Raw genomic sequence first — 15,742 nt, 5'->3', positions numbered from 1 at the left:
TCCAAATATCTGTCACCTGATGAATGGATAAACAAAATGTTTTATAATGTATATAAACACTGGAATATTATTTGACCATGAAAAGGGATGACGCACTGATGTATGCTGCACCAAGGAACCTCAAAAACATCGCGCTAATGACAGGAGCCAGACACAAAGCACTGCATATTGTGTAATTCCATTACATGAAACGTCCAGAATAGGCAGATCTGCAGAGAGAAAAGGAAATCTGTGGTGGCCGGGGCCGAGGGGAGGGAGGAATGGGGGGTGACTGTTCATGGCTCTGGGCCTTCTTTTTGGGGTGAGGAAAGTGCTCTGCAATTAGATGGTGGTGACCAATGCACAGCGTTGTGACTATGCTAAAAACCATTGAATTATCCACATTAAAAGAGGGCACTTTATGGTATGTGAATTATATTTCAAAAACCTGTTACTCGAAAGAGTCTCCCCCTATTTCACCTCTTCTGAGTTTTGAAATTTAATAAAATGAACAATAGTCTGGACTACGTTGGAGGTGCCTAGGGACCAACTTTCCCGCAAAAACCTGTCACAACAACCTAACGGCCTTTCAAAGGATTGAAATTCCATTCAGCATGAATGTAAAGGCCAGGAAAAAAACCCATTCTTTGTCATTTCAGTGTTTTGAGTTTTCATTAACATTTTGTTCCTAAAGATGAGTGGTAATCTAACAAGTGTAATTAGATGAGATGCTAACACTTGTCACAGAAAATCTCCTAAGAAAGAGTTCAAGTTCTAACATCCCATCCCCTGAATTCTCAATTCCATTTTTAAAAGTAGCAATAATTGTTTCTGGAGCATAGGCTCAGATGTGTTTAATGTATTTTAAAACAATATATTTCTAAACACAAGATATATAATGACAAAAATTAAAAATGCCCACAAAGAGGATATTACCACACATGACAGCTTATTTTTTGATTTGGCAATTTTCTGCTAAACTCATAGCATCTGGAGAGAGCAGCAAGTAACAAAATAAGACAGATTTATGGAGCCCACACATGGCAATATTTTTGTGTGAAATTAGTCAAAATCATTTTACTTGTAGGTGAAGGAATGGATTCCAACAAGTTTGCGTTTTTTAAAGAGCAATTGTATTTGGTCTTAGTGAACTGGAAGATCTGAGCAATGCATTGGATTAGTTGATCACCGGCATTGTAACTCACAATAAAATCTGAGGAAGTGGGCCAAGCATCGGCTCTCAGCAGATTAGGATAATAATACATTGATTTTCAATAAGTAGAATTCAACCCATATTGCAGTCTACCTTCATATCCAAGGAACCAAGGGGGAAATAAGCCATTAGAAGAATTTTCCACTGAAATTTCTTTGTTCTGCTCTTACGTATGCCTAAAATTTTCTGACACCAAAGGGTGAGACAGGCATACATGTGCCTCATTCGAAGAAAATCTAATGTACAATATTTAAATTTTATAATATCATTAAGAGAAATGGCTGATTCCAGGTCTGGGGCAGGGTAAGTACAAGATGAACCTGAAACATAAAATAAGGAAGCTATATATATATATATATATATATATATATACACACACACACACACACACACACACACACACACACACACATACACGCACATACACACGCACACACACCCCTACATACATATATATAGCTATATATATGTGTATAGCTATGTATCTATATATGTATATCTACATATGTCTATATATCTGTATAGATATATACACACACATACACTGGCCTGTCACAAGGCTACTGTTAGCCAAATCTAGGACAATTTGAACATTAATTATATGATTATTAAGTAAACAATAATGAATGAATTAAACAATAATGAGTTATAAACCATTGAAAAAAAAGGGAACTTATGAGTTCATACCAAAACTAAATAGATAAATGGAGAGAAAGGAGGACTCTTGCTAATAGTTGAAGGCCGAGGGTCTACTGGTAAATGCAGGGGAACTGTGGACTTGGAAAACTACCATTTCGCAACCATTGTGGCAAGATGCAATTCGGGCAATCATTGAAACCCTCTTTGCAAATCAAGCAAGAATCTTCAATGGATTCTTAACACAGAAAGACATTTTGATGAAGAACAGGATGTTGGTGTGGGTTTAAAGTGTCTTCCCACAGATTACTTCTCTGTTGTAAGGGAGACAAATAATCTAGTACCTCTGCAGTGAAGAATCAGATCATACTTTGTACCTTGATCAAAGTTGCCATCACCCACGAAGAACAGGTAGACATTGCGTGCGTCCAGGTGTGACGCTCCCAGGAGGCTATCACATCACCTAGGCAGTGTTTCAGCCGAGAATGCATAAACTCAATATAATCAGGAGGAAAGATCAGACAAGTCCCAAAGGGGAAACTTTCCATTAAGTAAAAGAGGGGCTATATTTTTCCCCAGTGTCAATATCATGAAAGGTAGAGAAAGGCTGTGGAGATGTTTCAGAAGAAAAGAGGTCAGAGACCTCAATGCGATACCTGACCCTAGAAAGCTTTGGTCCTGTTCTGGAGTGGGGGTAGGGCAATGCTTCATATGACTCTGTTAGGCCAAGTGACAAAATTGGAATACAAACTGCAGATTAGATAAAAACATTTGCTGATACTAAATTTGTCAGGACTGACAACTGTACTTTGGTGATGTAGCAGAATATTCTTATTCTCAGGAAATACACATTGAGTTGAGTTTTTTATGGGTCAAGGCCATGGTATATTTAATTTACCATCAAATAGTTCAAAAAAATAGATATATCTAGATAGCGATATATTTAGATAAAAAGAACCAATGATAGAACAGTTGGGGTAAGATGTTAAAAATAGGTGAATCTGAGTAAAGGGTATATGAGTATTTTTCATATGTTTTTTTCCACAATTCATCTGTAAACTTGAAGTTCTCTCCAAATAAAAAGTTAAAAATATATCCTTTAACTGGGAAGGTTTTATTTCTCTTGGCAAGGGATTGCCTGCTTGTGAAGAACTCAGCAAATGAGCCCCTTGACTTGGGAAATCTACTAGAGCTTTCAGATATGATGACTTTGCAAATTACAATTTGGATGCAAATTTGGGATTATGTTGAGAAGGAAAGGCAAAAGGCTAATTTTATTTCTGTTTAGGGGCTATTTGGTTACAAGAAAAACAAACCCGTGTTAACCAAAAGGAAATTTATTATAACGAACCAAGAGAATTTCATGAATCCCGACTGTGGGAAGTACTACTGCCCTCATGGGAACTATTAAGATGTCAGTCATCTCTGTCTCTGTCTCTCTCTGTCTCTCTGTCTCTATCTCTTAACTAGTTAGTTCTGGCCAGATAGAAAAGGGAAGCTACTTCTTCAGCAAAGTCTATAGAGGCACTTCCAAGTAAGAGGGTATGGGCTGTGCAGGTACCCCAAATAGGCTTTTAATGTTGAAATTAAAAAAGAATCACTGACCATTGCTCTTGCATTATTAACTTTTATTAATAGTTATTAATTTTATCAATAATTTATCCTAAGGGTAATATAAGATAAAACAATTTTGAGCACGATATGCTTAAATTTGCCTTTTATAACGATCACAATGACATAGCACGGGGAGAGCATTTTAGAGAGACAAGAGTCAATGTGGGATATAGTTTTGATGCTCTTCTTGTAATTCAAGCAAAACACGGTGACTTGAATTGGGGTAATGGTAGCAGTGGAGGTGGAGAGAAGGGAATGGATGAGGGACATTTTTAAAGGGCACAGTTGTAAGCCTTGGTGTTGGACTGAATGTGAATGAATGAGGAAGAGGATGTTTTCAAGGATACCTCCCAGGTTTCCAAGTAGGAGGGACCGGTAGAGCCATTTATGGGGATTGAAAACATTGAGGAGGAGTTATTTGGGGGGAGGAAAGGACATGAATTCAAAATGGGTCTTTTTAAAGTTGAGAAACCAAAAAGACACAAAGAGAACTCTCGGGTAGCTAGACATATGGGTTTGGAACTTGGGCCGCTGAAGAGAGAGCTGATGTAGATGATCTTGATAAAGGTAATAAGTGTGTGGTATTTGAAGCCATGGAAATTGATGCAATACTTTCATAAGAAGGGAAAGAGGTAGATAAGAGGAGATACTTGGACCAAACCCCAAAGAACTCCAACATTTAAGGAATAGATGGGGAGACGAGATCTCCAGCCGCAGTCTGAGAAGAGATGGCTTGAGATGTAGGTGGGAAATCAAGAGAGTCCAGTGTGGTCAAATGCTCTTGAGGGCTTCAAAAAGGAGCAGGTGGTCAACTGTGTCCTATAGTGATGCTACTCGGATGGGTCAGGTATCATTCTTATCCCCCCGCCCTTTGCAAATGGGATACCCGTTAAGGCTCACAGAGCTTAAATGACTCACTCAAGGTCATGGTGCCATTATTATTAGGTGATGAAGCTATTAGGTGATGAAGCTGGAGTTTGGACTCAGGTCTCTCTGACTCTAAAGCCTGTGCTTTTATGCCTTGCTTCATTCATTTGGCCAACAAATAGTTATTTCATCCCTACTCTGGATAACAGATCCTGGAGATAATGTGATGAGCAAAACCTACATGGTCTAGAGCCCGTAGCCACTGCATTGCAACTTGGCGCCAGTGGAAAGGTGCAGTTTGTAGGGAATGGGTACGCAGGTTGGATTAGTACTGTATGGCCTCCCAACAAATTACTGCAACTTCGCAGTGTGAAACAACATCCACCTCTCATCCCACAGTTTTGTACGTCAGAAGGTTGGGTGCACTTGGCTGGGTTCTATGCTCAGAGTCTCGTAAGACAGAACCCAAGGCTGGGCTTTTATCTGGAGACTCTAGGGAAGAATCCATTTTCAGGCTCCCTCGGGTTACTGGCAGAATCCACTTCCTTGCTGCTGGAGGACTAGGGTCTCCATTTCCTTGCTGGCTCTCAACTGGGGGCCTTTTCCAGCTCCTAGAGGTTTCTTGCAGCTTCTCGCCACGGGCTTTCTCACAGACGCCTTTGCAACATCACCTCTTCAAGGCTGGTCATGGGATACCTCATGTAGAATCCCCCTCAAACTTTGCATCTCTTCCACTTCTTCTCTCAGCAAGAGAAACCTGGCTGCCTTTCAGCGGCACGTGTGATGAGTTTAGACACACCTGGGTCATCTCTCTCTGGACACATAACCTAACATCATCGTAATACCTCATCCTATTCACAAGTTCCAGCCACAGTCAAAGGAGAGGGGGTCCTACACCAGTGAGAGTCATTGAGAGTCAGTCTTAGAATTCTGTCCCCGTACAGGCACACACCTCTTGTTGCTGCCTTCCATCCGAGATCTCCTAATTCTCCCTTTAAAAAAATCTCATTGAGAGAGAAGTATGCAAACAGGTGAACTGTCCGCTGACTTGGCAGTAATAGTATCAGCATTTCCAGAAAAAAAGCCTGGTCTCCTTCTCTGGGAACCACCTTCCAAAGTGGAAAAATATAAGATGATCCTGCAGCAAAAAGATGTCACTTCCCCCAAGATGCCACAGAGGGGAAGCTCGGCCTCGTTTCTGGGAAGAGGGACTGCTCTGGTCTGCATGGAAGGCCACCCAGGAGGGAGTGCAGCCATTTGGGAATCTGAAGAAAGAGTGCAGTGTCCTGCACACAGCGTCAAATTCTACCACAGCCGTTCTGTTGCCTCTCCCAGAGGGATCAAGACAGACCGCTGTCCCGGGAGATCAAGAGTCCAGGACACTGTGATTAAGGGGGAAATGATGCTCTGGGGATGAGCAACACCAGAGGCTTAACTGCCCAACTTCCTGGCCAGTTTCAGCTTTTGCTGCTTTTTGAGTTGTAGCAAGATGCCCTTTCTTTGGAGAAAGCAAAGGGAGAGCCAGGGATATGGACAACGCAATGATGAGGGCTGCCAGCCTCTGAGAATCTGGAGCCTGGGGTCTTGGCTCTGAGAGCCGCAAAGCCTTCAAAAGGCCAGAGAATCGTCAGTGAAAATGAATGGAAAGCCTCTGACAGGCATGCTGTGAGCTGCGAAATTACAAACAGACCTGGCATGCTGACTGGGGAGTCCAGCAGAATCCGAGCATCGCTCACTGTTATAAGTCATGGGACAGCAGGCTCTTGCTTCACTGGAGCCGGCTTTGGCATAAAAAAAAAAAAAATCATCATCTGTGTTTTTTTTTTTCCTTCTTGGCTAGTTCAGACCCCCAGGGAGGGACTTTGTTGTTGTGTCTGTGCCCCGCGCCTCTTTTGTAGTACAGAGGAATCACGCAGCAGAATCAGTGGCTGTCTGGAAGTACTGAAAAGTGATGAGGGCAGAAATCTTAGCATGCAGGGCATTTGGATCAAAGGGTTCAGGGATAGGCAGGCCTGATAGGTTCAAACCTTTATTCCATCACCTTCTGTCTGACTCATCTTAGATATGTTGCTTTTTCTTTGTGATTCTTAGTTAGCTTCCCTGAGTCCATCCAGTGTCTTATCTGTAAAATGGGGGCTGGCAGGGGGAATGATGTCTATAAGCTATGGAAAGAAAGCAACATGGATGAAATGCTCAGTAAATAATAGGATGAGATCTTAAACGTAGGTAGTATCTCATCCAGCATTCAGAGGGCCTGTTGGCTGCCTGCGCAGAAGCCGCTCCTCCGAACTCCTTCGTGGCTGGCAGAGCCTGTTGTTCGGTATAGGTATTGAAAAGGCAAATATTCTTGTTCTCCTAGCCTCTCTCACAACCCAGATGTGGGCATGTCACTTAATCCTGAACTGGACCTGCTATAATCACCTTGAAACTTTAAGGGGAGACATCACTGTTTGCAAAAGAAGAAAAAATTGGGAAGAGGGGAAGCACAAAAGCCCATGACATCAGAGAGCTGCTGAATTAATCCTGGAACATCCTTCTTGTATTAGGATTATCTGAGTTATGCTGAGGAAATAAGCGAGCCCTAAATCTTAGTGGCCTCTCACAGCAAAGATTTATTCCTTGCTCAGACTGCCTGCACACTGTAGATGGGATAGGGCATTTCTTCCATGTCTCCTGGCTCTGGAAGCCAGGCATGTGGGACCATTGCCTCCTAAACATTATAGATTATTGTGTCAGAGGAGTAAAAATATCTCTAGAGGGTCTGTAATAAGTCTCTAAATTATCTCGTTTCCAGTTTATTCCTCATCCTCACTGACAGACTGATTTTTTTCCAAAATTGCACTTTTCACTTTTATTAGACAGTTGTTGCTGTAGTAATGCTGTGTAACAAACAGCCCCGAACCTCAGTGGTTTACACTGACAAACATGTGTTTCTCCCTCACACGCCTGTGGGTTGGTGATGGTGGTTTTGCTGGGCACAGCTAGGATTGCCTATGTTTGACTTCACACCTGTATTGAATTCAGTTCTATCCCATGTAGCTCCTTCTCTTGGGATCAGCTGCTACCTGATGTATGTTCTTCTCATGGCTATGGAAAGATATATAAGCAAACTGACCCATGTAGGCGTATTTAACATCTCTGTAGGTTCCCATTAGTTAATATTTTATTGGTCAAGTCCTGTGGCCAAGCCCAAAGAAAGAGAGGTAGGCACTGCAAAGCCATGTGGAATGGGATGTGGACACATAGTTTCATTACAAGTAGGAAGAACTGGCAACAGAAGTCCAATTTATCAATCGCATGCCAGTGAACTGATCACAACCTTCAGTACAAAATAAAGCCTACGGTACTAAATTGGGCGTTTGAAATTCTCTACATTCTTACCTTTTCATTTTTTTCTGTTCTTTTCTCCCATGTCTCCTTATTCAAGTCAAACTGGTAGACTTTGTCCCTGATCATCCATGATCCAATTGTGGTCATATCTCAGTGTTTTGTTGATTGCATTCATCCATTGAGATAAGTCATACCCTTCTTCCATACCCCAAATAAACCGTAAGATACCCTCCCGTGCATTCGGTCTTCTGAGTCTGTACCATAGCATCTATTCGAACTGTTTATTTAGGGATTAGCAATTGTAATCTTGGATGGATTGCCCCCCCCCCTTTTTTTTGTCCCATGTAGAAACCATAACTTTGAAGCATACAGAATAACTTGACCACTTGGAATTGAAATTCTTGGCTTTACTTTAGGGCAATACCCACAGGCATGCAAGCCAGTAATCATTTTCATTTCCTTGAGATAGGAACTTTGACTGGTAACAAGATCCCCTTTTCATTAGCCACGGACATTCGGGGACCTGGGTAACTGAAAGAAAGCAGTCAACGCGCAGTCCTGCTCATACAATCTTCGGAGATTTAATTGATCACAAGATATTTGGCTGATCACGAAACTCGCTCTAAAAATGAAGTAGGTGAATAACACTAATGCAAGAAAGAGAAAAAAAACCTTTTCCCAGTACAGTATTTTATACTGTAGTTACCTCCCAACACTCAACCAAAAAAAAAGGGGGGGGGTTGGAAAATGTTAGGCTGCTTCTGCTACCTTTACCCTTAGCTTGAAACTCTTTACTTGGAAAGGTCCTTTCCGTATTCTACTGTGAGCTCTCAGTGTCTGGTAACATTTAGCTCCACATTTTAGCTTTGGGAAATTGTCTCTGTGCTACCATCAATTAATCAGTGTTCACATACTTAAAATTACATAGATTAGACATAGCCACTGTTGGCAAGGCGAGCAGTTTAACACAAAGGAAATTCAAGTTCCCTTAGGGTGGCTGTCTTTGATAAGAAAGGAAATGCCCTTAAATGTTGCAGTGTTGCTTAACTGTGAAACAGTTTTTATTAGCCAGGGTTCTCCAGGGAAACAGAGCCAATAATAGGATCGAATAATCGATAGATATATAGAGAGATTTATCTTAAGGAATTGGCTCACACAACTGTGGGGCTGGCAAGTTTGAAATCTGTAGGTCAGCAGGCTGGAGACCCAGGGATATTGCAGTCTCTCGTCTGAAGGCAGCTTGGAGGCAGACTTCCTTCCCCTTCCAGAACCTCAGTCTTTTCCCTTAAGTCCTCTCACTGATTGGACAAGGGCTCCCTTATGTGATGGAGGGTAAACTGCTTCACTCCAAGTGGGCGGGATTAAATGTCAGTTCCACCTGAAAAAATACCTTCACAGCAACCTCTAGGCTTGTGTTTGACCAAGCGACTGAGCACCGTAGCCTGGCCAGGTGGACACTCCACACGAACTGTCACAGGGCTTTAATCCAGGATTCCTGACATTTCGTCAGGAAGTTCAGAATTAGGCACACGGCACTGGCTGAAGCCACTTGCAAGGAAGCAGGGTGTACGTTTAGCTAGGATTACCTTGCGCTCGTGTGTGGTAGATCTCTGGACACCAACTTGAAATGCCTTCTTACAAAATTCCTTCTTAGCCCCTAGATATTCAGGATGGCTATTTGGCGTGTCATTCTTTACCTCTTCCAAACTCTAGTTTAAGAATACCTTTACTGGTTCTGTTCGCTACGTCCTTCCCCTTTCCTTTTTCATCCCTTCTAACCATCTCCTTCCTCATTCCCAATAATCACGTTTTCCTAATGTAATTCTAAATTGCTGACAGACAAGGTCTAGATCTTTTACCTTTTTACACAGCCCATGAAATGAAGAGGGTGCTTATTACTGAGAATTAAGTTTCTACACCCATGAAAGATATGTCTTGGTTTGCACAATTGGTGTTCTGAAAAGTTGCCTATTTAAGGGGCTTTGAGGAGGGAACACAGGTACTAAGTAAGATTTACGAACAGGGAATTTCTCAGATTAATTCAAGTTAGATGGTTAAGTTAAGGTAATACAATCAAATCATTTAGATAAAATTATTTATGGTAAAGTTAAGATAATACGATCAAATCATCTAGATAAAATTATTTATAAAATTATCTTAGGTAAAATTAAGGTTTGTCAATTAAATGGTAATTTCAACAAGCGAATATTTTATTTCAGATAAATGATAAGCAACAGCTTTATCCCAGTAGCACACATAGGGAAGTAGGACTAGCGCTCTGAAGGGTCATCAGCACTGTGCAAGGATTGTTACTGAACCAGGTTCGTTTTGCTCGATGCACAGCAAGCCAAAACTCCGAGGCACCGACGTTTGCAGCAAGGAGAGGGTTTACTTGCAAGCGATGGGAAGGAAGGACAGATCTCAAATGCACCTGCCAAAAGCAAGGGGCTTGGGGAATTTACGGGCTAAGGAATACAGAAACAGGGCAGTCGGAGGCGTGTGCAGCGTGCGGAAAGCTGCGGTCGTCAGTGTTCTGCGCAGGCGTCATTAGGCTTCCTCGTGAGTGGCTGCAAAAGGTCTCCGGACACTCGCGCATGCCCAGTCAAGGGTCGGTGGTCCTGTCCAGGCTTAACTGGCTCAGACCGGACTCAGCGCAGCAGGCTCCAAGGTCTTGGAAAGCAGCTCGGGCAAACGTCTTACTTTTTAGGCTCCGCGCCACGGGAGGACCTGCAAGTCTTGAAACGACCTTGATTAGTGAAGGCAGGTGAAGTGGATTTAACCCAGGGTTTCAGATAGGAACAGAAGTGTTTCACGTATTTTAAAATCCTCTCTTTCCCGAGTTATTCACATACTTGTACCTTCTCCTTTCTCCAGGATTTTGAGTGCCTAATCACTTCGCATGAATCTAATCAGAAAATCCAAGTGTGTTCTATATTTCACAGTCTTACGTTTTCCTTAAATGAACTTAGCTATGACCCTGAACCTCTTTTTGCCCCTTGCCTGAGGAGACGTATATTTCGATAATTATTGGGATGCTTTCCTTGTCTTTCTTTATTCTCTTCCTCCCTCTCTTCTCCCCACCCACCTTCACTGGTGTTGCATAAAGATTCCAAGGTCACAGACAGCATCCAGGTGATAAGGGGAGATGAAGGGGACAGTTTCTCGCCATCATCAGTTGATACTGGCTATCCCCAAGATACCTTTTGTCCCAGGCTTTATGGTACCTTCAGAGCTTGTCCTCTGCTATTTCTGTGCCACTTTGGGGCACTGCCATCTTTGTCAGGGTTGGGAGACTGCCTGGGGTCTGATATTCCTGAAGGACTTGTGCCCTGTCCCCCTGAGGCCCTGCTTTCTGACCTGCAGTGGCCAACCCAGCCACTCAGTTGACAGAAGAGTGAACCTTTGCTCAACTTGGGTGACTTTCCCTTCTCTCTGTTTAATCGCACAGCCTTGTGTCTGTTCCCACCCGAGGAAGAACTTCTAGCGTCGTGCCATGAAGGAGTCCAGGCTGCACGGAAGCATGAAGCAGGTAGGAGACACCTGCTAGTAAGAAAGTCTGAAATGGGCCGAGCTTCCCTGCTGGCAGGGAGGAGAAGAAGGTGTGGGGGGATGTAATTCGACGTTAGTATATCTTGAGGCACGCGATATGTGCTCTGGTTCATTCTGGTATTTCTGCTGTATTTGCTTTCCCTGCCAGATGGAAAATTCCTTCAGGTCTGTGTTTCCCTCCTAACGCCGTGTCTTAGCACTCTCAGGGCGCTGTAACAAAATATTACAGACTGCGTGGCCTCTGAACAACAGAAATGTGCTTCTCACAGTTCTGGAGGCTGGAGGTCTGAGATCGTGGCCAGCATGGTCGGGAGAGACTTCTCACGTGATGGACAGCGTGAGGGAGCTCCGTAGGGTCTCTCTGTAAGGGTGCTGATGCCATTCACGAGCGTTCCACGGTTTGGACCTAATCATCCCCGACAGCCTCCACCTCCTATAAAGCATCACTTTGGATGTTAGGATTCCAACAGGTGAATTCTGGGGGGACACAAACACATTCAGAGCATAGCGCCTCCATAAACATGATGATATTTCAATATCAAAAAATATTATTGAGGGACTTCCCTGGTGGCACAGTGGTGAAGGATCCGCCTGCCAATGCAGGGAACACGGGTTCGAGCCCTGGCCCGTGAGCAACATGCCGCGGAGCAACTAAGCCCGTGCGCCACAACTACTGAGCCTGAGCTCTGGAGCCTGTGAGCCACAACTGCTGAGCCCACGTACCGCAACTGCTGAAGCCTGCATGCCTAGAGCCGGCGCTCCACAACAGGAGAAGCCACCGCGATGAGAAGCCCGCGCACCACAACGAAGAGTAGCCCCTGCTTACCACAACTAGAGAAAGCCCGCATACAGCAACGAAGACCCAACACAGCCCAAAATAAATAAATTGATTAATTTAAAAAAAGTATTGAATGACTGAATACAGGAGAGAAACAAATAACAGTTATAGGAAATAATTTAGAATGTAACCATCATTGGGCAACAGAATCATTTGGAGAACTTGGGTAGATTTTCCTTCTGGGACCTCACTCCTGGGGAGTCCAATTTAATACAACTTGGGGTGGAATCTGTATTTACAGAACACCCTAGGGATTTCCAGTTAGAGAACCACTGGTTTATCAATAAATTAGTAATTTCATTTTATGGAGGAAAAAAATGAAGTTCAGAAAGATTAAGTGACTTTGCAAAGATATAGCTAGTGATAGGAAGAAGGGACCCCAGTTTGATTTGCATGTCTTTTTATAAATACATTATTTTTGTGATAAAGACAATACATATTTATGCTAAAAATTCTAGCAGTATGTAGAAGTGTACAGTGAAAAGTAATTTTCCACCTCTGTCTCCAGACTCGCATTTTTATCTCTCCAGAGATAATCACAAATTCTTTTCCTGTGTATCATTTCAGACATTTTATATACAATTATAAAAATATACATATGCATAAGTATATCATACTTTACACAAATGAGACTATAGTATGCATACTCATATAATTGGTTGTTTTTTTCCACTCAGAATCTTTTCAAATCAGCATTTATGCATGATATGATTTATGCATATGTTTATATTTACATATAAGATGTCTGAAAAGGATACCTAGGAAATACAATTTGTGATTAGCTCTGGGGAGTGAAAATGGGAGTCTGAGAGCTGCAGCGGGAAATTACTTTTCACTATACACCTCTATACACTGTTTGAATTTTTAGCATAAATACGTATTGTCTTTATAGCAAAAACAATGTGCTGTATTTATAGAAGGGCATGCAGGCCAAACCAGGTCCCTTTCTCATCCTTGTCACTAGCTGTATCTTTTCAAATCAGCATTTATACATCTATTTTGTTTACTAAATAACTTAGATTTTGAAGCATGAAAGCATTTGCTAAAGTATCTGTCCTATAACTGCTATTTTCCAAATATAGGATGGCTTTCACATATAGGATTGCTTATTTTGTTATGAGTGGAAATGTCTGCTCATCATGAGAGGAAGATCAAGGTTCGTGTCAGAGGGGTCGGCAAGCGGTGGACTAGGGTGCTGGGAGGAAAGGGTAGAAGACAGACTGCCGTTGGAGCATCTTCATGGAAAAAGCCTCCTACTCGCTGTAACGTTTATTCTGCTAAAGCAAAAGTTGACAAGATGTGTTTACCAAGTTTGTAAAGGAGAAGGCAAAATAGAAAGTTGAGTAGTTGGTAAATTACGGGCGTATGAAATTTTGGGAAAAGATGCACATTAAAAATATTGATAGTTTAGCAAGAAGTGAAGGTCGAATGCTACCCTGGACTTGATTCCGTATTAATTTTGACCAGATAGGACCTGGTGATGTAATAGAAATGAAACTTTGAAAGAAAATGGTCATATTATCAAGTTCATAGCAATAATGGAGGAGAAATCTGGCACCAGGTGTAAAAGTTGTTGGCTTATTAAAATGTACATGTTTCCACATTTGAAATGTGATACTTTGCAAACTCATGCTTGTATACATTTAAGCTTCTGGCGTTCAGATAGGAGTCCTAGTTAATTTTTTTTTTTTCTGCTGCATGGCATGTAGGATCTTAGTTCCCCAACCAGGGATCTGAACCCGCATTCCCCTGCAGTGAAAGCGTGGAGTCTTAACCACTGGTCTGCCAGGGAAGTCCCTGCAGTCCTGGTTTAAATGTGCTGCGTTGCTTGGTTCCAAACTTTCTTTGTTAAGAATTTTTCTTCAATTTTTAATTTTTTAAAAAAATGTGAGCTTGTTTGATCTTTTTATTGTGGTGAAATACACACACAGCAAAATTTATGATTTTGGTCATTTTAAATGTAAGACTTAGTGGCGTAAGGTGCGTTCACATTATTGGGTGTCCATCACTACTGCCCATTTCAGGACTTGTCCTCGTCCCGAATAGAAACTCTGCACCCATGTAACAATCACTCCCCATTCCTTCTCCCCCAGCCTCTGGTAACCACCATTTTACTTTTTGTCTTTGTGAATCTGCCTATTCTAGATACTTCTTGTAAGTGCAATCATACAATATTTGTCCTTGGTATCCGGTTTATTTCACTTAGCATAATGTTTTCAGGATTCATCCATGTTGTAGCATGTTTTAGAATTTCATTCCTGGGACTTCCCCGGCAGTCCAGTGGTTAAGACTTTGCCTTCCAATGCAGGGGGTGTGAGTTCGATCCCTGGTCGGGGAGCTAAGATCCCACATGCCTCATGGCCAGGAAATCCACACATAAAACAGAAGCAATATTGTAATAAATTAAATAAAGACTTAAAAAATGGTCCATATCAAAAAAAAATCTAAAAAAAGAATTTCATTCCGTTTTCTAGCTGAGTAATATTCCATTGGATGTGTATACCACATTTAAAGGATCCATTTATCTGTTGACACTTGGGTTGTTTCCACCATTGATGTACAAGTATCTGTTATGAGTCTCTCGTTTCATTTCTTTTTCTGGGTTTATGCCCAGGAGTGACATTGCTGGATCATATGCCAGTTCCGCTTAACTATTTGAGTTAATTTTGGGGGAGACTTCCTGTTTACCACAGTGGTTGCACTTTTGCACGCCACCAACAATGCACGAGGACTCCACTTTCCCCAACTCCTCCCCTGCACTTCCTGTTGTCACCCCTCCTCCCCTCTTTGGATAGTAGCCATCCTAGCGGGCATGAAGTGGTATCTCACTTTTGATTTACATTTCCCAAATGACTAATGATGTGGAGCGTCTTCTTGTGTGCTTATTGGCCGTTGGTGTACCTTCTTTGGAGAAATGTCCTTTACTTATTTGAAGTTTTTGTTGTTGCTGTTGTTCAGGTTGAGTTGTGCAGAGTTTACACGTTTCATGTTCAGGCTTCTTTGGGCCATGCATCCTGACAAGGAAAATGGACATCTGATCATCTAGGTTGTTGGAGAGTGTGGAGGCTTAGGGAAACCTTCTCTGGCTGTGCTGCTTCTGCACCTCCCAGGTCCCACTACATCTTGTAGTACAGTTGCGTGACAGCTATCTGACCGCTTCCTCTGGTGCTCAGGACGCTATGGAAGTGCTTGGGAAGTAGCGCCCACCTGAGACGCCATCCAGTGACTGATGGGGGTTAGTGTATAATGAACTAAGTGGGGTATGATATAACTCCAAGGCACAGATTCTGCACTGGACCCCAGAGCTCCCCAGCAGGAATTAGCGTATCTCCTCTCAGTGGGAACTAGCTTAGTAACAATGCTTTATTTCTTTTCCTTCCCTGTCTCACTTCCCCATTTTCTTGGTGTTTCTGATCATCGTTTAAACAGCTTGCATTTGAATCCTTGTCGCGTGATCTGCCTCTGGGGAACCCTAGCTAAGACAGAAGCGCAGGCTGCGGGCGGGACACAAGTTGGCCGCATGGGGTGGGGAGAGGGACTTGAGAGCCTTCCTTCGGTTACTGTCCTTCCCCAGGATCTTCTTCCTGTGGGTTCCTAAAATAACCCCTTTCCTTGTTGGGATAGAATGGGAGGCATGTTACCGGTGTGACTACCAGCAGGCAGTTAAGCAGTAGTTGCTACTCTCCGCGATATATTAAAGTCCTTTGCTCTTGTTT

General features: G+C 42.5%; 1 protein-coding gene across 12 annotated transcripts in view; it reads left to right on the top strand.

Annotated features, from left to right (window-relative positions):
- Positions 1 to 15,742, top strand: part of KCNJ16 (potassium inwardly rectifying channel subfamily J member 16) — a 453,090-nt gene that overhangs the window by 43,573 nt on the left and 393,775 nt on the right. For 10 of the 12 annotated variants that reach the window (XM_079904089.1, XM_079904097.1, XM_079904094.1 and 7 more), the window contains exon 2: positions 11,088 to 11,168. The exons of 1 other annotated variant lie outside the window; for it this stretch is intronic. The gene's annotated coding sequence lies outside the window, so the exon portion shown is untranslated. Of the gene's footprint in view, positions 1 to 10,387; positions 10,404 to 11,087; positions 11,169 to 15,742 lie in introns of those variants that run through there. One more of the 12 variants, XM_079904088.1, reaches the window with a different exon arrangement.

The sequence above is a fragment of the Stenella coeruleoalba genome (assembly GCF_951394435.1).
Source record: "Stenella coeruleoalba genome assembly, chromosome: 19".
NCBI lineage: Eukaryota > Metazoa > Chordata > Mammalia > Artiodactyla > Delphinidae > Stenella > Stenella coeruleoalba.
The sequence above is the reverse complement of the archived record's forward strand: the minus strand, read 5'-3'. Positions and strand labels throughout refer to the sequence as shown.